The sequence below is a fragment of the Oryx dammah genome, unplaced genomic scaffold (assembly GCF_014754425.2).
Source record: "Oryx dammah isolate SB20612 unplaced genomic scaffold, SCBI_Odam_1.1 HiC_scaffold_1, whole genome shotgun sequence".
Lineage (NCBI taxonomy): Eukaryota > Metazoa > Chordata > Mammalia > Artiodactyla > Bovidae > Oryx > Oryx dammah.
In genome coordinates, this window is record NW_024070185.1 from 9,916,914 (window position 1) to 9,941,042 (window position 24,129).

The following is a 24,129-nucleotide window of genomic DNA, read 5'->3' on the forward strand; positions in this document are numbered from 1 at the left end:
CTTTCCACATATACTCCTAGTCATTTCTGTATATTTGTCTTTTAAAAAAATGGGTTGAATTGTATACATTTTATAGCTTGTTTTCCAATTAATAAATCATGACTATCTTTTTGTCATTGTTGTTCAGTTACTAAGTCATGTCCAACTCTTTGAGACCTCATGGGCTTTAGCACAGGCAAGAATACTGGAGTGGGTTGCCATTTCCTTCTCCAGGGGATGTTCCCGGACCAGGGATTGAACCTGTATCTCCTGCATTAGCAGGCAGATTCTTCTGACTCTCTTTAGTATGTCAATACATGGTCACGTATGGATGTGAGAGTTGGACTGTGAAGAAGGCTGCGCTCCGAAGAATTGATGCTTTTGAACTGTGGTGTTGGAGAAGACTCTTGAGAGTCCCTTGGACTGCAAGGAGATCCAACCAGTCCATTCTGAAGGAGATCAGCCCTGGGATTTTTTTGGAAGGAATGATGCTAAAGCTGAAGCTCCAGTACTTTGGCCACCTCATGCGAAGAGTTGACTCACTGGAAAAGACTCTCTGATGGTGGGAGGGATTGGGGGCAGGAGGAGAAGGGGACAACAGAGGATGAGATGGCTGGATGGCATCACTGACTCGATGGACATGCGTCTGAGTGAACTCCAGGAGATGGTGATGGACGGGGAGGCCTGGCGTGCTGCAATTCACGGGGTCACAAAGAGTCGGACACAACTGAGTGACTGAAATGAACTGACATACATTCTTTTTAATAATAATCGAATTCCTCTGTATTTATAGGTTATGCCCTTGAAAACTGAAGGCAGAAAATTCAAGTTGTTCCTAAACCTTTTCCGTTGTAAAGAAGGCTGAGATGAACATGGTAGAACTAAGTCTTCTCTGCATGTGTTTAAATGCTTCCACAGGCTAGCTTTCCAGAAGTAGACTTGCTGGGTCAAAGGGTGGCATTTGGAATGTTTTAATTTAAGCACAAACATCTGTTTTAAATATATTTTTAACTTGTCCTTCGCTTCGTTTTTAGTATCAAGACCTATGGCAAATGCATGGCAAGCCCCCTAGGGAGGAAGGCCGATGCGCTCCTTACTCATTCTCTTTCTCGCTCTCCTTTTCGAAGAAACAATGTCCTTGAATAAGGAAGAAGGAAGGAATAAAGATGAAAACAAAATAATAATGTTAACCCAGATGAGAAAGAGAAGTTGGCCCATAAAGACAGACTAGCTGGTTAGGGAAATAAACTCCCATCATCAGAGACATATGTATAGTATTGCATTAGGCCTCTAAGATTTACAGGAAATGAAATATGTAGGTCCAGTCCTAGCCCTTGAGAAGCTTAAAATTTGGCTCAAAAGCAAAATTATAACTACATATAACAAGTCCACCTACAACAGATTGAAGGGTAGGTAATTTGGTTAACTGAAATAATCAGTTAAAGCAAGAACCATAATGTGGAAGACACGCTGAACATTTTACTTTAAGAGAGTACTTGAAGACATTTATGTAGAGAATAGGTCAATTAATTGAAGTTTCATCATGCTTTGGTCAACAGATTCCATTTTCAGTTTCTTTCGTTTTAAATTTTTAAATAAATTAAATGTTTTAATATAAAATTATTTTCTATTCAATAAAAATTGTCCCTAATATTTGTCTTCTCACCTATACCCAATTCTATTATAATTTTCATTTATTAATAAGATCTTTTTGACGTGGATCATTTTTGAAGTTTTTATTAAACTTGTTACAACTTTGCTTCTGTTTTTTATGTGTTGTGGGGTATGTGGATATGTGGGTCTTAACTCTCCAGCCAGGATGGAACCAGCACCGCTCTACATTGGAAGGCAAAATCTTAACCACTGGACTTCCATGGAAGTTCCTACAATTCTTTTTAGAAAGTTACTCCTACGCAGTCTTTGCCAAACTTCAACTTGTTTTTATGAAAGCAATTCTCTTCTTATGCTCCTATCTCATATGGACATCAGTCAGCAAGCCTCACAGAGAGAAGAGTGGATCTCACAAACAGTTAACCGGCCTGTTACTTCTTTTACACAACAGGAGTGTTCCTCAGATCAAATCCAGATGACAGCCACTCAGTACTCACCCTTACGAGGAGAAATGGGGGAACAAGAGAGCCAAAAGTATAGCTTCTGATTTTCTGTGGGCCAATGGTGTCCAGCAGGGGTCCCCAACCTCTGGGATCAAATATCTGATGATCTGAGCTGGAGCTGATGGAATAATAATAAAATTAAAGTACACAAGAAATGTAATGTACTTGAATCAGCCTGAAATGATGCATGATCCCTGCCTCTGGTCCATGGAAAAATTTTCTTCCACAAAACTGGTCCCCGATGCCCAAAGGACTGAGGACCACTGACACAGAGAACAAACTCTAAAGGATTCTTGGGCATCTACAGACCAGGAAGATTTGCATCCTGATAAAGTGTCAGAATCCACCAAGATGTACAGAATCAGCAAGTGTTAGTCACTCAGTCATGTCCGACTCTGTTACCCCATGAACCAGGCTCCTCTGTCCATGGGATTCTTCAGGCAAGAATACTGGAACGGGTTGCCATTCCCTTCTCCAGCGGATCTTCCTGACCCAGGGATCGAAACTGCACCACAGGCAGATTCTTTCCATCTGAGCCACCAGGCAAACTAAGTCTATCTTAACAAGGAAAACACAGGAGGCTGTGGATGGTAAGATTCCTTTGCGTTAATATAAAAACTGCACTACACTAGTCTGTTAAAAGTAATAATATCATGATGAAGAGAAGGCTGCTCTGCACTAAAAGTCAGGAGTTGAGTTCAAGGCTAGTGAGGCCACCATGAATATCCCCATGGTCTGCACAAGTTACAGAGCTGCTCTGAGCTCCCGCTTCCTAATCTGCCAATTGAAGTGAATTACTGCAGGATGGTTGTTAAGATCCTCTTTAATTCTAAAGCTCTACTATTTTTTTAATTCTTTCAAAAAAATTTTTTTGCTGCACCACGCAGATTGGGAGATCTTAGTTCCCCAACCAGGAATCAAACCCGTGCCACCTCCACCCTAGAAGCACGAGTCCTAACCACTGGGCTGCCAGGAAATTGCCAAACTCTACTGTTTTTAAAAGAGGGCCAATAAGCATATCCTGGAGAGGGAAATGGCAACCCATTCCAGTATTCTTGCCTGGAAAATCCCATGGACAGAGGAGCCTGGTGGCTACAGTCTATGGGGTCACAAAGAGTCGGACACAATGGAAGCAACTTAGCATGCAATAAGCATATGAAAAAGAAAAGCAGTAGACATTAGACTTTCCAGTAGCTTCGCAAACCAAAGTATGATCTAAAATCACCTAGTATGATCACATCCTATTTTATTTTACAATGTCATAAATACTTATCAAGTCTCTACTCTGCCATGCCGGGGATATTTCACAAAACAAGAGAAACATCTGCCTTCATGGACTTTACAGTCTGCCGAGGGGTACAGATGATTGAACAAGCAATGAGGATAAAGTGTGATAATTGCTAAGATGGAAAAATGAGGATATTCTAGCAGGAAGAGTACATAACGCAGTATGGAAGAATTTTCTCAATACAGTTATATCGAATGCAGGGCCTAAATGAATAAGAAGAGGCTCATTAGGTGGCAGTCACAGGAGGGGAAATGGTTGAGGTGGGGGGAGCACTGTGTGAAAAGGCAGAGCTGGGAAGGAGTTAGCTAGTCTGGCATCTGCAGCTGAACTGCCTGGGATGAGGTATAATGTGCAGACAGGAGCTATTTCATGCAAGGCCTTCCAGAACATAACAAGGACTTTTGTCTTTAGCTTCCTATCCACTGTGGCTGGGCATCACATAACACTTTCAAAAGATTATCCTGGCTGTGATGTGAAGAATAGGCTGGAGGGCAACAAGACTCAAGGCAGAAAATCACAGGGAGGCTGCAGCAGGAATCTGAATGAAAAATGGTACCCGGAACTAGAACACCAGCAGCAAGGGTGGGGGCTTCCCATGCGGCTCAGTGATAAAGAATCCCCCTGGCAATGCAGGAGATGCAGGTTTGATCCCTGGGTCAGGAAGAACCCATGGAGAAGGAATTGGCAACCCACTCCAGTACTCTTGCCTGGGAAATCCCGTGGACACGGAAGCCTGGTGGGCCACAGTCCATGGGGTCGCAAAGAGTCGGACACGACTGAGTGACTAAACAACAACGAGGATGGAGAGAGATTAAGAAGGTAGAACAGGACTTGGTGACTAAGATGTGGGGGAACAGGAGTCAGAGATGATTCCTAGACTCCCAGCTTAAGAATCTGGGTAGAAAATTTTCCACTGTGTTTCCTAAGAGGACTGGATATAAGCCAGGAGTTGCTGGTAGGCATCATGCCATCGTTTAGAAAGAAGCTGCCTGAGAATGAAGCCAACACAAAGGAAAACGAAACTAAGGCAGAGACGGTGAAGCTGTTGTGATGTCCTTATTTTATGCCTCTGGACTGGCTATCCCAGATCTCACTGTTGTTCACTAAGTCTTGTCCGACTCTTTGTGACCCCATGAACTGCAGCACGCCAGGCTTCTCTGTCCATCACTAACTCGCTGAGTTTGCTCAAACTCTTGTCCATCAAGTTGGTGATGCCATCCAGCCATCTCATCCTCTCTCATCCCCGTCTCCTCCTGCCCTCAATCTTTCCCAGCATCAGGGTCTTTTCAGTGAGTCAGTTCTTTGCATCAGGTGGCCAAAGTATTGGAGCTTCAGCATCAGTTTTTCAGTGAATATTCAAGGTTGATTTCCTTTCGGGTTGGCTGGTTTGACCTCCTTGCTGTCCAAGGGACTCTCATCAGTCTTCTCCAGATCTATGACTGGATGTTTCGGACACACGGATCACTGAATTTTCCTTGTGATTTTTTGGTGATGGTGGTGTTTTGGTGGGTTGTTTAGTTCAATCTGAGTTGGGATCTGTGGCTTGTAAACCAAAAGAGTTCGGGAAGAGAGGGGACAGTAGGAGTAGAGGGACCAGTGTGGAACCACCACTGAAGAAGCAACACAGGAAGATGAGTGAGTCCAGGGAGAAAGACAGAGGAAAGGAGGAGCCCAGGAAGTCGGGCAGAAGAGAAGTTCTCAGAGAAGCATGTGGTTGGTAAAGCTGAATGCTCTAGAGATAAGGCCGACATGGACCTAGACATCCACATTGGGTTTAGCTGCAAGGCAGGAGTTGGTGACCTCAGTGAGGGTAGTATCAGAGGAGGGATTGGGGTACAATCCAGACTGAAGGGGTGAGGGGCTGAGGTGAGGAAGCAGAACAGAAACAATTCTAAGTCGAGGCACTGAGTTGCCAAGGGGAGGGTTGGGGAGGGCTGGGGAGGGAGATGCTTTCAGATGGATGAGGTGGGAGAATGTGTAAAGGCTAACAGGGAGGATAAAGGAAGGGGGACAGTCAGCTGGGGAAGACCCTGAGGAGGGAGGAGAGAGGAGGGAGGAGAGAGAAGGTCCAGAGCGCAGGCTGAGGCATAGACTTAGAGGTTGGCCCCAATTCAAGGGAAGAGCATCTCTTCACTGGAAATAAACAGAAGGATATGGGAGGAGTTAACCAGACGTCCTGGCATGGCAGCAGGAACTAGATGGCATGACAGTCTGACAGCCTCCATCTTCTCCATGGAGCAGCCAGCAGGATCTTTTGCTGAGACGGAGGAGAACGGGGGCTGGGTGGGAAGAAGGGCAGGGCTGGAAGCTTAAGAAGAATGCAGGCCATCTGAAACTTTGCCGTGGAGGAGAGAGATTATGCGTGAGTGCTAAGCCCCTTCAGTCGTGTCCAACTCTTTATAACCCCATGGACTGCAGCCCACCAGGCTCCTCTGTCCATGGGATTTCCCAGGCAAGAATACTAGAGGGGATTGCCATTTCTTTCTCTAGGGAATCTTCCCAAGCCAGGGATCAAACCGGCGTCTCTTATGTCTCTTGCATTGGCAGGCGGGTTCTTTACCACTGGTGCCTCCTGGGAAGCTCTAGTGAGAGAGAGAGACCAGGAGAACACAGAACTGACTGGAAACTATGAGGACCCACTGGATGACAGAAACCAGTTATCATTGCTCCTCAGAAGGAAAGCTATCACAAACCTAGACAGTGTATTAAAAAGCAGAGACATCACTCTGCCAACAAAGGTCCACGTAGTCAAAGCTACGGTTTTTCCAGCTGTCATGTATGGATGTAAGAGTTGGGTTTAGCAGCATAAAGGTTTAGCCCATAAGGAAGGCTGAGGGCCGAAGAACTGATGCTTTCAAATTGTGGTGCTACAGTAGACTCTTGAGAGTCCCTTGGACTCTAAAGAGATAAAACCAGTCAATCCTAAAGGTAATCAACCCTGAGTATTCATTGGAAGGACTGATGCTGAAGCTCCAATACTATGGCCACCTGATGCAAAGAGCTGACTCATTGGAAAAGACCCTGATGCTGGGAAAGGTTACAGGCAGGAGACGGGATTAAAGGACAGAGGATGAGATGGTTGGATGGCATCACCAACTCGATGGACAGGGGTTTGAGCAAACTCCGGGGGATTGTGAAGGCCAGGTGAGCCTGGCAAGCTGCAGTCCATGGGGTTGCAAAAAGTCAGACATGACTTGGCGACCAAACAAATACCAAACAATACAGTGGTTTCCCCCAAATCAGGTACATCAAGGAAAGGATGGAATCTGAAAGTGAGTATTGGCTTATAGTGAGGCAACTGATTTATAAACGGTCTCATTCATACATTAAAAAATGTTAGGGTGTACTGGGATAGTTTTCATCACTGACCTAAAAGAGGAACTTTTCAGTTTGCTGATAGGATCCCCAGCTTTTCTGCAGGGTAAACTGCCAATCTGGTGGAGAGAAACCACAGGCAATTCTCACAAAATGACATGACAGAGTCTGGAGTGGCCGATAAGATTCAGCAGGCTGGAATATGATAATGAATCTGGGTCTAAAACACAAAACTCAAACTGTGCTTGCAAAATAAAGGTCTCGAGATCTCAGTGACCATCTAATTAAGAGATCGAAGTGACCGGAACAATGCTGTTAAGACCAGATACAACCACTGGGTTGAACAAATACCAAATACCAAAAAGGCCACTAGATAAGGTCCTCTCCAGTATCAAGACAAAAGTTTCAGTTGAGAATGATAAGAGCTCATGTGAGATAACTATATTTGAAGGCCCCCTCTACGAATCACATTAGTCATTTATAGTTTCAACTTTTATCCTTATATTTAGTTTCATCTCAACAAAGTTTTTGGACCATATTTGTCTCAGCCCTCCTGAAATGTCTTTTCTGAATCACAATTACCTCTGTCTTCAGAGAGGTATGATGTAAACACTCTGAATAGTGTTTTGGTTTTTTGGTCTTTCAGAGTTGAGGTGATTTCCTACTAAATTATTCAATATTCTTTATAAAGAAAAAACAAAACCAAAAAAAAAAAACAAAAAACAAAAACAGGCAGCACTTTGCTCTCCAAAATGCTCTCTTGACTGGTTTTCGTTTCTGCCACATTTGTTTTTCTTATTTTTTTTTTAATATTTGCTTATTTATTCAGCTTCATTGGGTCTTAATTGTGGCATGTGGGATCTCTCGTTGCAGCACACAGACTCCTTAGTTATGGCATGTGGGCTTAGTTGCCCTGTGGGAGGTAGGATCTTAGTACCCTGATGAGGGATTGAAACCTGTACCCCCTGCAATGCAAGAGAGCTTCTTAACCACTGGACCACCAGGGAAGTCCCTATCTACCCCATTTCTGACCTCACATTTCCAGGTTCTTAAGCTGGAAAGTTCTTACCTCCTGGCCCTTTGGAACACTCTGACTCTCCTCAGCTTTTACACATCTAGGTTACCACGTGCTAGAAGCAAGGTGACAAACTAAGATTACATCATTCCTAACCTTGAAAGAGGCACAGACTCAGGAACAATGCCAATACAGAGTGACAGGCACTGTGATTAGGAGGCAAAGGAGGCCAAAAGGTGGATGTTATCATCTCTTCCAGTATGGGCAGAGTCAGGAAGGCTTCCTGGAGGAGGTGACATTTCAGCAGAGTCTCGAAGGATGAGGATTTCTCCAGTCAGGGAAGGTGTGGAAGAGTGGGAAGCAGAGGGAATAGCAGAACATTAAAGAAAAAAAGACACATGGAACAGGCTTACTTCCAGGGGCTGTAGGTTGCATTATGGAACACAGGGTGTGGAGAGAGGTCAGAAGATGAGCCTGCGCAAGTGAGAAGGGACCTGGTCTGGGCTGGTTTTAAGAGCAGTTAAGAAGTTTGAACTTTATCCCAGCCCAGGTGTGAATCAATCATTTTTTCCTTTGGCTTAGATTAGATAAGATTAGAATTGTTGAAAAAGAATTTTCCCTAAGCACAAAGGGAAAAGCAAACAAATACAAAACAAAAAGCAAACAGCAAGAAGCATAAAAATGAACAGCTCACAGATCCCAGATTTCTCAGCTCCTTCACAAAGTTCCAGCTCCCGATTAGAACTTGCACACAGAGGGCTCGCCCCAAGCCCTCTTTTCCCTCCTCCACCCGACCGTGCTGGCACCGAAACAGAACAGTAGTCCCTTTGTGCCCTGTGCAAACATGAGGCCGATGGGAGTTTTGCTCCTAGATCCCCCTTCTCAACGTTCACCCCGGGCAGTCTGGCTTATACTGAGGTTCTCCACCGAAACTGCCTCTGGAGGTCTTGCTCTAAATCATGGGTCAGAAAAGGGCCCTTCCAGTAAGGGGCCACAGGGTAAATAGTTCCAGCTTTGGCTCGGTCACAGGTACTCAATTCTGATGCTCCAGCAGGAAAGCGGATGTAGACAATGTGTAAAGCAAAGGGCCTGGCTGTGTTCCAATAAAACTTCATTTACGGACACTGAAATTTGACTTTCATATAATTTTCTCATGAAATATTATTATTTTAAAAAATCACTCATTTATTGACTTCATATGCGAGTATTTTGGGCTGTGCTGGCTCTTTCTTGCTGCAGGGGCTCTTCTCTAGTTGCGGTGAGCGGGGGCTGCTCTTCGTCACGGTGCGCAGGCTTCTCTTGTTACAGAGCGCTGGCTCTGGTGCCCAGGCTCTGCAGTTGGGGTGCATAGGCTTAGCTGCTCCAAGGCATGTGGGATCTTCCCGGACCAGGGATCAAATCTGTCTCCTGCACTGGCAGGTGGATTCTTTACCAGCCACCAGGGAAGCTCTCATTTATTTATTTATTTTTAAAGATGTGGACTTTCAGTTCAATTCAGTCGCTCAGTCGTGTCCGAATCTTTGTGACCCCACGAATCGCAGCACGCCAGGCCTCCCTGTCCATCACCATCTCCCGGAGTTCACTCAGACTCACGTCCATCGAGTCCGTGATGCCGTCCAGTCATCTCATCTTCTGTCGTCCCCTTTTCCTCCTGCCCCCAATCCCTCCCAGCATCAGAGTCTTTTCTAATGAGTCAGCACTTCGCATGAGGTGGCCAAAGTACTGGAGCTTCAGCTTTAGCATCATTCCTTCCAAAGAAATCCCAGGGCTGATCTCCTTCAGAATGGACTGGTTGGATCTCCTTGCAGTCCAAGGGACTCTCAAGAGTCTTCTCCAACACCACAGTTCAAAAGCATCCATTCTTCAGCGCTCAGCCTTCTTCACAGTCCAACTCTCACATCCATACATGACCACTGGAAAAACCATAGCCTTGACTAGATGGACCTTAGTCAGCAAAGTAATGTCTCTGCTTTGAATATGCTATCTAGGTTGGTCATAACTTTCCTTCCAAGGAGTAAGCGTCTTTTAATTAACGTGGACTTTAGATGTAGATTTTTAGATGTGGACCATTTTTAAAGTCTTAATTGTAATTTGCTACAATCTTGCTTCTGTTTTACTTTTTTTTTTTTTTTTTTTGGTTTTTTGGCCACAAGGGAAGTGGGATCTTAGCGCCCCACCCAGGGATGGAACCTGCACCCCATGCACAGGAAGGCAAAGTTGTAACCACTGGGCCTCCAGGGAAGTCCTTATCATGAAATAGTATTCTTATTTTAATTTTTTTCAACCATTTAAGTATGTAAAACCCATGCTTAGCCCACCAAAGCAGGCGATGGGCCAGATTTGCCCTGTGCATTAAAGGCACTGATTCCCATGGCAAAGATGTCCTCTTCTCTTTTATATCATCAGTTTATTATTAAAACTGATACCAGTAATACTAGTGGATAACATTCGTTGAGCACCTACAGGTGACAGGAGATATGTACTGCAGAGAGTTGCTGTGAAGAATAAATAAAATAATGTCTGTAGAGCACTCAGCATAACGCTTGCTCAGAGGTACACATGAGCGCTTCCCTGGTGGCTCAGGGAATCCAGGAAGATTCCACATGCTGCGGAGAAACTAAGCCCATGCACACGACTATCGAGCCTGTGCTCTAGAGCTGGCACTCCTGCAACAAGAGAAGCCCCCACAATGAGAAGCCCTTTCAACTACAGAGTAGCCCCCACTCTCTGCAACTAGAAAAAGCCTGCACACAATGAAGACCCTGCACAGCCAAAAATAATTTTTTTTAAAAAAAGAGGAAACTTAAAAAAAAAAAAGAGGTAAACATCATTATCGTCAGTTACTATAGACAAGAGTTACTCAAATCAAATCTAATCTAATCTCAAAGGCAAAGGAGAAAAGGAAAGATATACTCGTTTGAATGCAGAGTTCTAAAGAACAGCAAGGAGAGAGAAGAAAGCCTTCCTCAGCGATCAATGCAAAGAAATAGAGGGAAAGAACAGAATGGGAAAGACTAGAGATCTCTTCAAGAATATTAGATACCAAGGGAACATTTCATGCAAAGATGGGCACAATAAAGAACAGAAATGGTATGGACCTAAAAGAAGCAGAAGCTATTAAGAAGAGGTGGCAAGAATACACAGAAGAATTGTACAAAAAAGATCTTCATGACCCAGATAATCACAATGTGAGATCACTCACCTAGAGCCAGACATCCTAGAATGTGAAGTCAAGTGGGCCTTAGGAAGCATCACTATGAACAAAGCTAGCAGAGGTGATGGAATTCCAGCTGAGCTATTTCAAATCCTAAAAGATGATGCTGTGAAAGTGCTGCACTCAATATGCCAGCAAATTTGGAAAACTCAGCAGTGGCCACAGGACTGGTAAAGGTCAGCTTTCATTCCAATCCCAAAGAAAGGAAATGCCAAAGAATGCTCAAACTACCACACAATTGCACTCATCTCACACGCTAGCAAAGTAATGCTCAAAATTCTCCAAGCCAGGCTACAACAGTACATGAACTGAGAACTTCCAGATGTTCAAGCTGGATTTAGAAAAGGCAGAGGAACCAGAGATCAAATTGCCAACATCCACTGGATCATAGAAAAAGCAAGAGAGTTCCAGAAAAACATCTATTTCTGCTTTATTGACTATGCCAAAGTCTTTGACTGTGTGAATCACAACAAACTATGGAAAATTCTCCCAGAGATGGGAATACCAGACCACCTGACCTGCCTCCTGAGAAATTTGTATGCAGTTCAAGAAGCAACAGTTAGAATTGGACATGGAACAACAAACTGGTTCCAAATCAGGAAAGGAGTATGTCAAGGCTGTATACTGTCACCCTGCTTATTTAACTTATATGCAGAGTACATCATTAGAAATGCCGGCCTGGATGAAGCGCAAGCTAGACCCAAGATTGCTGGGAGAAATATCAATAACCTCAGATATGCAGATGACACCACCCTTATGGCAGGAAGTGAAGAGGAACTGAAGAGCCTCTTAATGAAGAGAATGAAAAAGCTGGCTTAAACTCGACATTCATAAAATGAAGATCATGGCATCCAGTCCCAACATTTCACGGTAAACAGATGGGGAAACAATGAAAATAGTGACAAACTTTATTTTCTTGGGCTCCAAAATCACTGTAGATGGTGACTGCAGCCATGAAATTAAAAGACACTTGCTCCTTGAAAGAAAAGCTATGATAAACCTAGGCAGCGTATTGAAAAGCAGAGACATTACTTTGCCAACAAAGGTCCGTCTAGTCAAAGCTATGGTTTTTCCAGTAGTCATGTATGGATGTGAGAGTTGGATCATAAAGAAAGCTGAGTGCCAAAGAACTGATGCTTTTGAACCGTGGTGCTGGAGAAGTCTCTTGAGAGTCCCCAAAGGAAGTCAGTCCTGAATATTCATTGGAAGGACTGATGCTGAAACTGAAACTCCATTACTTTGGCCAGCTGATGTGAAGAACTGACTCAGCAGAAAAGACCCGGATGCTGGGGAAGATTGAAGGCGGGAAGAAAAGGGGACGACAGAGGGTAAGATGGTTGGATGGCATCATGGACATGAATTTGAGCAAGCTCTGGGAATTGGTGATGGACAGGGAGGCCTGGCGTGCTGCAGTCCATGGTGTCTCAAAGAGTCAGACACGACTAAGTGACTGAACTGATACTGGTAGACAAGAGGCACCTCTGTTGAAAGTTTGGGATGTACCTCCCTGGTGATCCAGGGGTTAGGAATTTTCCCCATAATGCAGGGGACGTGGGTTTGATCCCTGCTTGGGGAACTGAGATCCCACACACCACAACTACTGAACCCACATGGTACAACTGGAGACGTCCTTGAGGGCCCTGAAGAAAGAAATAGTTTTTTAAAAAGGGGGGAGGGGAGGGGCAGTCATCATTTGAATAAATTGGAAAAACCTGAATGATACTATGGATTTTTTTAAGTTGGAATAAACATGACATCAGATATCTTGATAATAAACATAATAATAACTGACAAAATTGCTAACTACTATTATCATTGCTTATGACTGTTTATACATCTTATCTCTGATCAGTAAAATGACTCATACAAGGCAGATATTAATATCCCACTGAAGAGCAGAAAAATTAAGGAGTTTGTGAAATCACATAGCCAGCAAGCAGCAGAGCTAGGATCTGAAGCAGCTTTATCTGACTTCAAGGACCATGCCCTTTCCACCACAGCACAACCTCCTGTTTAGTTTATGAGAAGTAAAACCACTGGCTTGGTAGTGGACCAGCAGCAGGAATGACAATCCCCAGAGCCTGCCACCTTGTGTCAAGATTGGCACAGGACTCATTCTATTCTTCCTTTAAAGCTTAAGTGCCTGTTGGACCATCTAGCTCTGGTTTCCTGCCAAGAGATCCTCTACCTTGTGAGAACAGCACAAATGGCCAAGCTCAAAGGATAATTAGATGCTTTCCTGCTCAGGTATCCAAGTCAGCCCCCTCTTCTCCAGGTCCCTCTGATGACTCATACTTAGAGAACTTCCTGAAAGTGACTGTCCGGGAATCCCACCGCTACAGCATTATAACAGAAAAATACTTTCCATGCTCAGCGCTGACTCCAGATGGTTTCTACCAAAGGTAAAATCCATTCATCTGCATGACATCTTCAGAGCTAACGACGAAACGTTATTGAAGATACTGTCCACAGCTTTGAGACTGAGATTTGAGATATTCCAGGGAACCCATGAGGTAAATCCTTCCCTGAGTTTAGTTCCAGGGGAAAAAAGCTCTCCTCTAGAGTGGAATCTGTATACTTTATCTTGCCAGAATAATAAAATGATGTAACCATACCTGTTTCCTTTATATCATAACTTCCAAGAAACGTAAAACCAAACACTGTGCCAAAGCATCTCATCTCAGATGCCCAGTAGGACCTACTTCCGCCTTGCTGCTAGGACCATTTTCGTTTTATATTTTGAAAAAAGGCTCTGACAGACAGTGTGTCTCCTACAAGCCAGGCACCCTGCCTCTCCTGATATGCCCTTCCTCCCCACATCATGACAAATCTAGTGCTTGTTTTACTAAACTACCCCAGAGCCTTATTGTTAAAGTTATGCTTTGGGCTAACCTGGTGGGTCAGTGGTTAAGAACGTGCTTTGCAAGGCAGGAGACACCAGTTTGATCCCTGCTCTGGGAAGATCCCACATGCCTCAGGACAATTAAGCCAGTGCAGCACAGCTACTGAGCCTGAGCTCTAAAGCCTGCAAGCCACAGCTACTGAAACCCACGCAGCCTGGAGCCCGCGCTGCACAGCCTGAGAAGCCAGCGCAGTGAGAAACCCAAGCACCGTCTTCGAAACCAGAGAGAGCCCTCAAACAGGAGAGAGAGACAAAATAAAAGAAAAATACCTCGAAGAAATAAATAAACTTATGCTTTACCTTGTATTCTAACCTCAAATCTCCTGGAAGCAGACAGAACCAAATACTCCAGATTTTTTAATAGGCTCTAGTCACATTTATGCACATAGTTATGAATAGCCAACCAGGCTTTATTCTTTGGGGCACAAGATGAGGATGTCAGTCCATAAAGGTTGGGCTTTTTTCCAGATTGCATTGTCTTCCACATCACTCTCTCTTTTTGTACCACTGCCTGTCTCCATGTATTGCTTTTCTGATCTATCTTTTTGGGATTTCTGCTGTGGGCATCACTCTAATCCTCCATGGAGGCATTAAAACTCCAGGCAGCGCCATACTATATACAGAAAACCCTAAAGACTCCACACAAAACTACTAGAGCTAATAAATGAATTAAGCAATGTAGCAGGACACAAGAATAACATTCAGAAATCAATTGCACTTCTTTACACTAACAATGAAATATCAGAAAGGGAATGTAAAAAAAGCAAGAGCTTTTAAACTCTCACCAAAATAAAATACCCAGGAATAAACCTGACCAAGGAGGTGAAAGACATATACACTGAGGACTTGAAAACATTAATAAAAGAAATTAAAGAGGATTCAAAGAAATGGAAAGATATATGATGCTCTTGGGCTGGAAGAATTAATATTGTTAAAATGGCAATGCTACTCAAAGCAATTTATAGATTTAATGTGATTTCTATCAAGCTACCCATGATATTTTTCACAGAACTAAAGCAAATAATCTAAATTTTTATTTGGTACTATAAAAGACCCAGAACTGCCAAAGCAAATCCTGATGAATAAACAAAGCAAGGGGCATAACTCTCCCAGACTTCAGACAATACTACAAAGCTACAGTAATGAAAACAGTATGGAACTGGTTTAAAAAAACAGACATACAGATCAATGGAATAGAATAGAGAACCCAGAAATAAGCTCACACAGCTACAGTCAATTAATCTTCCACAAAGGAGGCAAGAATATAAAATGGGAAAAAGACAGTCTCTTCAGCAAGTGTATTGGAAAATTGGACATCTGTATATAAGTCAATGATGTTAAAACACACCCTCAAACCATACAAAAAACAAACTCAAAATGGCTTAAAGACTTCAACATAAGATATGATACTATAAAACTTCCAGAAGAGAGCACAGGCAAAACATTCTCTAACAAAAATTGTACCATTGTTTTCTCAGGTCAGTCTCCCAAGGCCAAGGCAATAGTAACAAAAGCAAAGATAAACAAATGGGACCTAATCAAACTTACAAGCTTCTGCACAGCAAAGAAAACCATAAAAGAAAAAGAAAAGAGAACCTACAAATAAGAGAAAATATTTGTAAATAACATGACTGACAAGGGCTTAATTTCCAAAGCATACAAACAGTTCGTAGAACTCAACCAAAAAAACAAACCATCCACCAAAAATGAACTGAAGACCTTAACAGACATTTCTCCAAAGAAGAAATATAGATGACCAGTGGGCTTCCCAGGTGGCGCTAACCTGCCTCCCAGTGCAGGAAACGTAAGAGAGGCAGATTTAATCCTGGGTTGGGAAGATCTTCTGGAGGAGGGCATGCTGACCCACTCCAGTATTCCTGCCTGGAGAATCCCACGGACAGAGGAGCCTGGTAGGCTTTATAGTCCATAGGGTTGCAAAGAGTTAGACACTACTGAAGCGACTTAGCACACAATAGGCATATGAAAAGATGCTCAACATCACTAACAAAGAAATGAAAATCAGAGCTACAATGAGGTACTACCTCACACTGGTCAGAACGGCCATCATTAAAAATAACAAATGCAGGAGAGGGTGTGGAGAAAAGGAAATCCTCTTACACTGTTGGTGAGAATGTAAGTTGGTGCAATCACTACGGAAAACAGGATGGAGGTTCCTCAGAAAACTAAAAATATAATTACCATATGGATCCAGCAACCCCACTCCTGGGCATGTACCCAGAGAAAACTGTAATTCAAAAAGAGACATGCACCCCAGTGTTCACAGCAGCACTACTCACAATAGCCAAGACACGGAAACAACCTAAATGTCCATCAGCAGATGAACGGATAAAGAAAATGTAGTCTACAGATACAACAGAGCACTACTCAGCCATAAAAAAAGACAAAATAATGCCATTTGCAGCAACACAGATAGACCTAGAGATTTTCATATTAAGCGAAGTCAGTCAGAAAGAAAAAGATAAACACCATATGATATCACTCATATGTGGAATCTAAAACATGACGCCAACGAACCCAGCTGCAAAACAGAAAGAGACACACACACACAGAGAACAGACTTGTGGCTGCCAAGGGTCGGGGTGGGGGGAGGAACTAGGAGTGTGGGGTTAGCAGATGCAAACTACTCCATTTAGAACGGATGGACAAAAGCTCCTACTACATAGCACAGGGAACTGTATCCAGTCTCCTGGGGTAAACCATAATGGAAAAGAGTACTCAAAAAGAATGTACATATGTGTGTAACTGGGCTTCCCGGGTGGGTCAGATGGCAAAGAATCCGCCTGACCTGCCAATGCCAGGAGACCTGGGTTCGATCCTTGGGTCAGGAAGATGCCCTGGAGAAGGAAATGGCAACCCACTCCAGTATTCTTGCCTGGAGAATTCTATGGACAGAGGAGCCTGGTGGGCTACAGTCCATGGTGTCACCAAGAGTCGGATACGACTGAGTGTGTGTAACTGAGTCACCTTGCTGTATAGCAGAAATTACCACAACCTGTAAACCAAAAATACACAGGCAATGCCCACACTTGGCCTATACCAGGGGTAAGGTCCATGAGCTGGACTCACTGCTTCTGCATCTGCAGCCCCTGGACACATCTCAGGAGACTCATCTAGGGCTGAGCGGCTTCTTCATTGGAATCGCAACTCTCTTAGGCATCTGGCACCTCCCACTTCACCTCAAATCACCTCCCCTCCAGCTCTACCTGTTCCCCTATTGACCTTTCCAGGAATCAATGAAGGTTTATGTAACTTAGGACTTTATGTCCAAGGGAAACTGGCAGAGCACAGAGAACAGAGCTGGCAGATGCTGATTGCTAGACAGACGGTGGAAACTGGAGAGGGATTTTGACACAACAAAGGCCCTCAAATATTCACTATCAAATGAATGAATGAATCAGCAAACTCCATTTATCACCGCTTTCCCACCTTGATACCTAGACAAAGCCAGCAAGCAAACCCCACGTTCTAAGCACCCAGATTTCTTCAAGGATTGGAGCCCTATGAATTTGCCGCAGTAAGTGTAATAACAGTGCAAAACTTGATTTCTCTTTCTGCTTAAAAAGAAAGTCAGATCACACCTCTGCCTGCCCAAAGAGTTTCCTTATAATGACCAGGCATGACTATCTGGCAGAGGTCATGTTTTTGCTTTGTTCAGTGACTCTGGGCAAGTCACTTGCTCCATGAGACTTTTTAATTTTTTTGCAAAATACACGTACAATTGACCATTGTATCCTTTTTTAAATGGACGGTTCAGAGTCATTAAGTACATTCACATTGCCGTGCAGCCATATCACCATCCATCGCGACAACTGTTTACATCTTCCCAAACTGAAATTCTCTACCCATTAAATAGCAACTTTCTATCCCTACTCCGCCTGTCCTTCTGCCTGTCCTGGCAACCACCGTTCCACTTTGTCTCTATGAGCCTGACTGTCTAAGTAGCATCACACACTATTCTCCCTTTTGTGATTGGCTTAATGCACTGAACATGATGTCCTCAAAGTTAATCCATGTTGTACCCTGTGTCAGAATCTCCTTCCTTGTACGTCTGAATAATGCTTCACTGTAGGTACAGACCACATTTTGTTTACCCATTCTTCTATCAATGGACACCTGAGTCGTTTCCACCTTCTGACTATGGTGAATAACGCTGCTATGAACACAAGTGTACAAGTATCCAAGTCCCTGCATTCACTTCTTTTGGGTGTACGCCCAGAAGAGGAATTGCTGGATCACATGGCAATTCTACATTTATTGTTTTGAGGAACCACCACACTGTTTTGTTGAACGGGACTTTTAAATGCAGAGACGGAAGTGCTTAAGGAGCTGGGCGCGGCAGTCCTTTTGCCAAGCTGAGAGATGCTGCCCAGGTGCAGATGTTTCCCGAGCGCAGATCTGCCCAGAAGGTTGTCTTGCCTCATTCTCTAGAGGAGAAGGACCCACCTGCTGTTTGGAGTAAGTCCTGCTTTCTACCCTAGACCTGGGTCTGAGCCTGACCCTGCCTCAGTATCCACTTCTATAACGTGGGTCAATAATACTTAACTTACAGGTTTTTTATAAGGGTCAGGGATGAGGCACAAAGAAGTGAGGTAAGAATTTACAAAATGAAGACGTAGGGACTTCCCTGGTGGTTTCAGTGGCTAAGACTCTGTGTTCGCAATGCAGAGGGCCTGGGTTCAGTCTCTGGTCAGGAAACTGGATCCCACATGCCTCAACTAAGAATTTGCATGCTGCAACTAAGAATTTGCATGCTGCAACTAAGAATTCACATGGCCAAATAAATATTTTTTTAAATAAAAAGAAAGAAAAGAAAATGAAGATGAGAATCTCACCTTACTGACTGCAAAGGGTGGTTGTGAAAACCAAAGTAACAGATGACAGAGCTGGAAAGGGCCACGCATTCTGCAGATGCTAAGCTCTCCTCCTTTCTTTCTTTTGCTACAGCTTCCTGCCCCTGGCCTCTTGAGTCCCTCCTCCACTACAGATTCAGAGTGAACTCTCTAAAGCAGACAGGTTCCTGCCCCCTCCACTTAGGTTTTTACCCTTTACCCTGGCCAGGCCTTTCTTTCTTCAGTCTATTTCTCCCATCTTGCCACTTTAGCCCAAATTTGTTTGGCTGCATCAGGTCTTAGTTGCGGCATGTGGTATTTTTAGCTGGGACATGCAAACTCTTAGTGGTGGCATGTGGGATCTCGTTCCCTGACCAGGGATCAAACCCCAGCCCCCTGCATTGGGAGCACTAAGTCTTAGCTACTGGAATACCAGGGAAGTCCCATCTCCATGGTCTTCTTAATGCTTGTCCCCTCCACTAGAGCACCCTTTCTCCAATCCTAGCTAAAGCCAGTCATCCTTTAATTACTAATTTCCGACATTTCCAGACCTTTTCTGGCTCCACTAGATAAGATTCGAGGCCCACAGCACCAGGAGCAGAGATCTATCACCATGCCAAGCACATGCTTCTTTATAACCATCTGTGGGTTGATTTCCCCAACTAGATCAGCTCCTCACAGTCAGGGGTTTAGAAGACTCATTTCTGCATTTCCGGTCTTAGCACAGTGCCAGGCTGTTTACTGAATAAATAGATGACTATAAAAACAGGGTGGCGTTTTTATTGTAAGAAAGTTGAAATAGTTCACACATGATTAACTCTTGAGTTAATCAGAATAACTGCTTCTGTAGTCTCATACTACATGACTATTAGAGAATAATTAGTTTTACTATGAAACGGGGCATTTTAAAAAAATTGGCACCACGAAGGATGGAAACCAAAGGGTACTTTCAAGGTACTTTTGAGTTCCTCGAGTCTGCACAGTTCTGAGAGATGCTTTCCTTTTCCTAGAATCTGAGAAATATTCTGATCTCTACATTTGTAGTCATGATGACACAACCCCCTGATAAGAAGTCATCCCAAAGCTATTTCTCATCAGTGCACGAAAACAAAGAACTGGCATTTAGTTCAGTTCAGTTGCTCAGTTGTGTCTGACTCTCTGCGACCCCATGGACTGCACCACACTAGGCCTCCCTGTCCATCACCAACTCCCGGAGCCTACTCAAACTCATGTCCATTGAGTCAATGATGCCATCCAACCATCTCATCCTCTGTCATCCCCTTCTCTTCCTGCCCTCAATCCTTCCCGGCATCAGGGTTTTTTTCAAATGAGTCAGTTCTTCACATGAGGTGGCCAAAGTATTGGAGTTTCCAGCTTCAACATCAGTCCTTCCAATAAATATTCAGGACTGATTTCCTTTAGGATGGACTGGTTGGATCTCCTTGCAGTCCAAGGGACTCTGAAGAATCTTTTCCAACAGCACAGTTCAAAAGCATCAATTCTTTGGCGCTCAGCTTTCTTTATAGTCCAACTCACATCCATACATGACTACTGGAAAAACCATAACCTTGACTAGATGGACCTTTGTTGGCAAAATAATGTCCCTGCTTTTTAATATGCAGTCTAATATTCTTGGTCATAACTTTCCTTCCAAGGAGTAAGTGTCTTTTAATTTCATGGCTGCAAACACCATCTGCAGTGATTTTGGAGCCCCCCAAAATAAAGTCTCCCACTGTTTCCCCATCTATTTGCCATGATCTTAGTTTTCTGAATGTTGAGCTTTAAGCCAACTTTTTTACTCTTCTCTTTCACTTTCATCAAGAGGCTCTTTAGTTCTTCTTCACTTTCTGCCATAAGGGTGGTGTCATCTGCATATCTGAGGTTATTAAGTCTGCAACCCAATAGACTATAGTCCTCCAGGATCCTTCTGTCCATGGGATTTCTTAGGCAAAAATACTGGAGTGTGTTGCCATTTCCTTCTCCAGGGGATCCTTCCAACCCAGGGATTGAACCTGTCTCTCCTCCACTGTAGGGGGATGCTTTACCACCTGAGCCACCATTAATCAGCTCCTTTTAAGCTTCAAATGGTGCAGTCTAGTTCTCACAGGTGTTGCTGCTGCTGCTGCTAAGTCGCTTCAGTCGTATCTGACTCTATGCGACCCCAGAGATGGCAGCTCACCAGGCTCCCTCGTCCCTGGGATTCTCCAGGCAAGAACACTGGAGTGGGTTGCCATTTCCTTCTCCAATGCATGAAAGTGAAAACTGAAAGTGAAGTCACTGAGTCATGTCCAACTCTCAGTGACCCCATGGACTGCAGCCTACCAGGCTCCTTTGTCCATGGGAGTTTCCAGGCAAGAGTACTGGAGTGGGGTGCCATTCTTACAGGTGTTGGCAATTATTAATGACTTTTGATTTTATTGTTGAATTTTTAAAATTTATTTATTTGGCTGCGAGTAAGATCAGTAGCTGTGGTGCTCAGGCTTAGTTGCTCCAAGGCATGTAGGATCTTAGCTCCCCCAACGATCAAACTTGCTTCCCCTACACTGCAAGGTAGATTCTTAACCACTGGGCCACCAGGGAAGTTTCCCCAGATTTTGATTTTTATCTCTAGGGTTTACTGCCACTAACTGAGGACCTGAGGGTGAGAATCACTGATGTAGACTAGCTAAGACCATTGTTTCCCTTGTTTTAACCTTTTAAAGATTTGTATCATTTTACTCACAAATACACAATGCTTTTAAGTAAATGTTAACACTAGATATGGAAAATATTTTCCAAATAGAAAATATTATACATAATGAGAAATTCATAATTTTATATTTGATGGAGAACTGACACTTCTGGAAGAATGTACCCAGACATGGTGTTAAGGATCATTGAGAATTTCTGCTTAAAGATTTAGAATCCTTACAACTCCTAGACTTAGCTTCTTTCCTTGGGTGGACACAAGTGAGGTGCTAGCAGCTTGAAAGAGCTTTCTTATTTTTGATTATCTCAAATTAAAAGGTCTGTCTAGTCTAAAAAAAAAGTGGGGGGCAGAATCTGTGTTCCTTCTACTTTTAGAAGGAAAGTTTATCTTTCCAAACTTCTCAGAGGCAGAAATGCTTTAGACCCAAGCTTACTTGATTTCCCATCTGCCTTTTGTTATCACCTACTTGGTTAATTACGGTCATCTGAAGAATATATCATTTAGATGGTTTTCCTAGTTACGATCTTTATTACTAACCAATAAATGAAACTGCTTGGATTTCACAAGTAAAATCAACCAGTTGATATTTACTGGGTGAGGGTTTTAAAGAAAAATCAACCTTTAAAACTATGATTTATTTTGCACTGAAGTTAGGGCACTGAAGTGCTTTTCTAAGCCTTTAGAAGTGGGGAAAGGTGGAGTCACTTTAGACTTTCAGGTTTCACACTGGGATTACTTCAGATCGGCATTTTTACCAAGGGGAGCACTGGGGTAACAGAAAGTAGACCGAATGGACCGAATGTGACCAAGAAACAGGCTGAGGACGACAGACCTCCAACAAGCTTAAGCTGTCCCAGGTGCCCGCAAATTCCAGCGCTTTGTATCTGCCAAACTTTACTTTTTTGAAAAGCTGGGATCTCCAAACGAGGGTCAGCTGTGCTGAGGAGCTCGGGGGTGCGGCGGCACGGACCATTAGGAAGCAGTGTCCTGGCGTGTAGAATTTGAGGGCACCCACCGGCTTAGGTCCCAGGATTGCTACCTCCTGGTGGCTACGTGGTGGCGGAGGCGGGCACGAGACAGACGCCTCTAACTCCCTGAAACAGCGAGGACTCAGGATCCTTACTCACACCAGGTACATCTAATTTTTCAGGAGTTTTTACACAGGCACACATCTGAAGAAACCAGCCTACACCCATAAAAGTTCTCACGCATTCTAACCCCACCCGCTAGTTAGCATCCCTACATAAGGCAGGAGAGATGAACCTAGAGTTTGAAATTACCCTGGCACGGGCACCCGAAATCAGGCTTCCCAAAGCCCAGCGGAGACTGGAGGGCACCGGGAGAATGGGACAGAAACAAGAGTTTTAAATAAATTCTTCGGAGCGAAACTGGTTGCTCCATCCCTAAATTTTAGCAACGTTAGGGCTTCTCCGGTTGGCAACAGCTAAGGTTTCACAGCCCACCCCACCACCAAGAAAAAATAGGATGGCCTGGAAGAGCCCCCCACTACCTTGCTACAGCGCCAGGTGGACAGGTCTCCGAGGCCGGGAAGCACGCGACCGGAGCTCGGGCGCTGCCCGCAGGAAAGGCGCAGCGGCGGGCGACCGAGGCCAGAGCTGCGGCTCTGGCCCCGCCCTATAGCGCCCCGCCCCCTGGACGCCACGCCCCTCGGCCGCCCGCAAACCCTCGGGGCTCGGCCGCCGCAGCCGCAGCTGGGTCACCTCCGGACCCCAGCGCCCGGTGCATTGTGGGAAACCGGAGCCCGCCGCCGAGCTTGCACTGACCCCTGGCGGGCGCGTCTGAGAACTAACCCAGCGCTGGCGGGGACCGTGTCCGGAAACCGGCCGAGGGAGGGGAGGCGCCTGGCGCTATTGCTCCACATCTCAAAGATGAAAATAAACGATGCTTTCAAAGTGAGTAGGGTCCCCTCCCGGGTAGTGATGTAGGTGAAAAACTAAGCAACTGTCAGTCTCGGAGAAGCTTTTTAAGTTAGGAAAAGTAATTTTAAAATCATAAAACTAAGTGACATGAAGATTATGGGAAAACCTGCACAGTTAGTTTTTAGTTCTGTGAAACCACAGATCAGCTCAATCTGTCTAGAGAATAACGGTAATACGGAACATAGACTACAAAAGTGTCTAATCCAAGACTTTTTCTTCTTGGTATACACATCAAGGAAACAGTTCAAGTGGGGTAAAATTAAATTATACAAAAATATTCACAGTGACAAATTATAAAGTAAAAAACAGCTAAAAATACGTGAAAGGCATAAAAATAATACGTGTGTGTTAGTTGCTCACTTATTTAATAAAACGTCGGCCCAGGGATCGAACCCAGGTCTCCTGCATTGCAGGCAGATTCTTTGCCATCTGAGCTAATACCATCTTTTTAAAAAATAATATGTAGCTACTTAAATAAAAATATGAATATCATCACTAACTAGAAATATTTCTATCAAATAATGTTAAAAACACAGAACCCAAGAAAGCGCATGGCCTGTGATTGTATGTGAAAATATATGTGTTAACGAATGTGAAAAGAACCTTGGGAACAATGTATATAGAGTTTAACATGTCGTAAGGCTTCCCTGGTGGCTCAGTGGTAAGGAACCTGCCTGCCAATGCGGAAGATGCAGGTCCGATCCCTGGGTGAGGAAGATCCCTTGGAGAGGAAATGGCCCCTCCAGTATTCTTGCCTGAAAAATCCCACAGACGGGGAGCCGGGCAGACTATAGTTCATAGGGTCCCAACAAGTTGAAAGACT

General features: G+C 44.0%; 1 long non-coding RNA gene across 1 annotated transcript in view; it reads right to left on the reverse strand.

Moving 5' to 3' along the window:
• Positions 1 to 22,962, reverse strand: part of LOC120860546 — a 31,207-nt gene extending 8,245 nt beyond the window's left edge. The window contains exons 1-2 of the long non-coding RNA XR_005720367.1: positions 22,877 to 22,962; positions 2,088 to 2,211 (exon numbers count right to left, since the gene is read on the reverse strand). This is a non-coding gene — a long non-coding RNA (uncharacterized LOC120860546). The remainder of the gene's footprint in view (positions 1 to 2,087; positions 2,212 to 22,876) is intronic.
• Between the last annotated feature and the right edge of the window lie 1,167 nt (positions 22,963 to 24,129).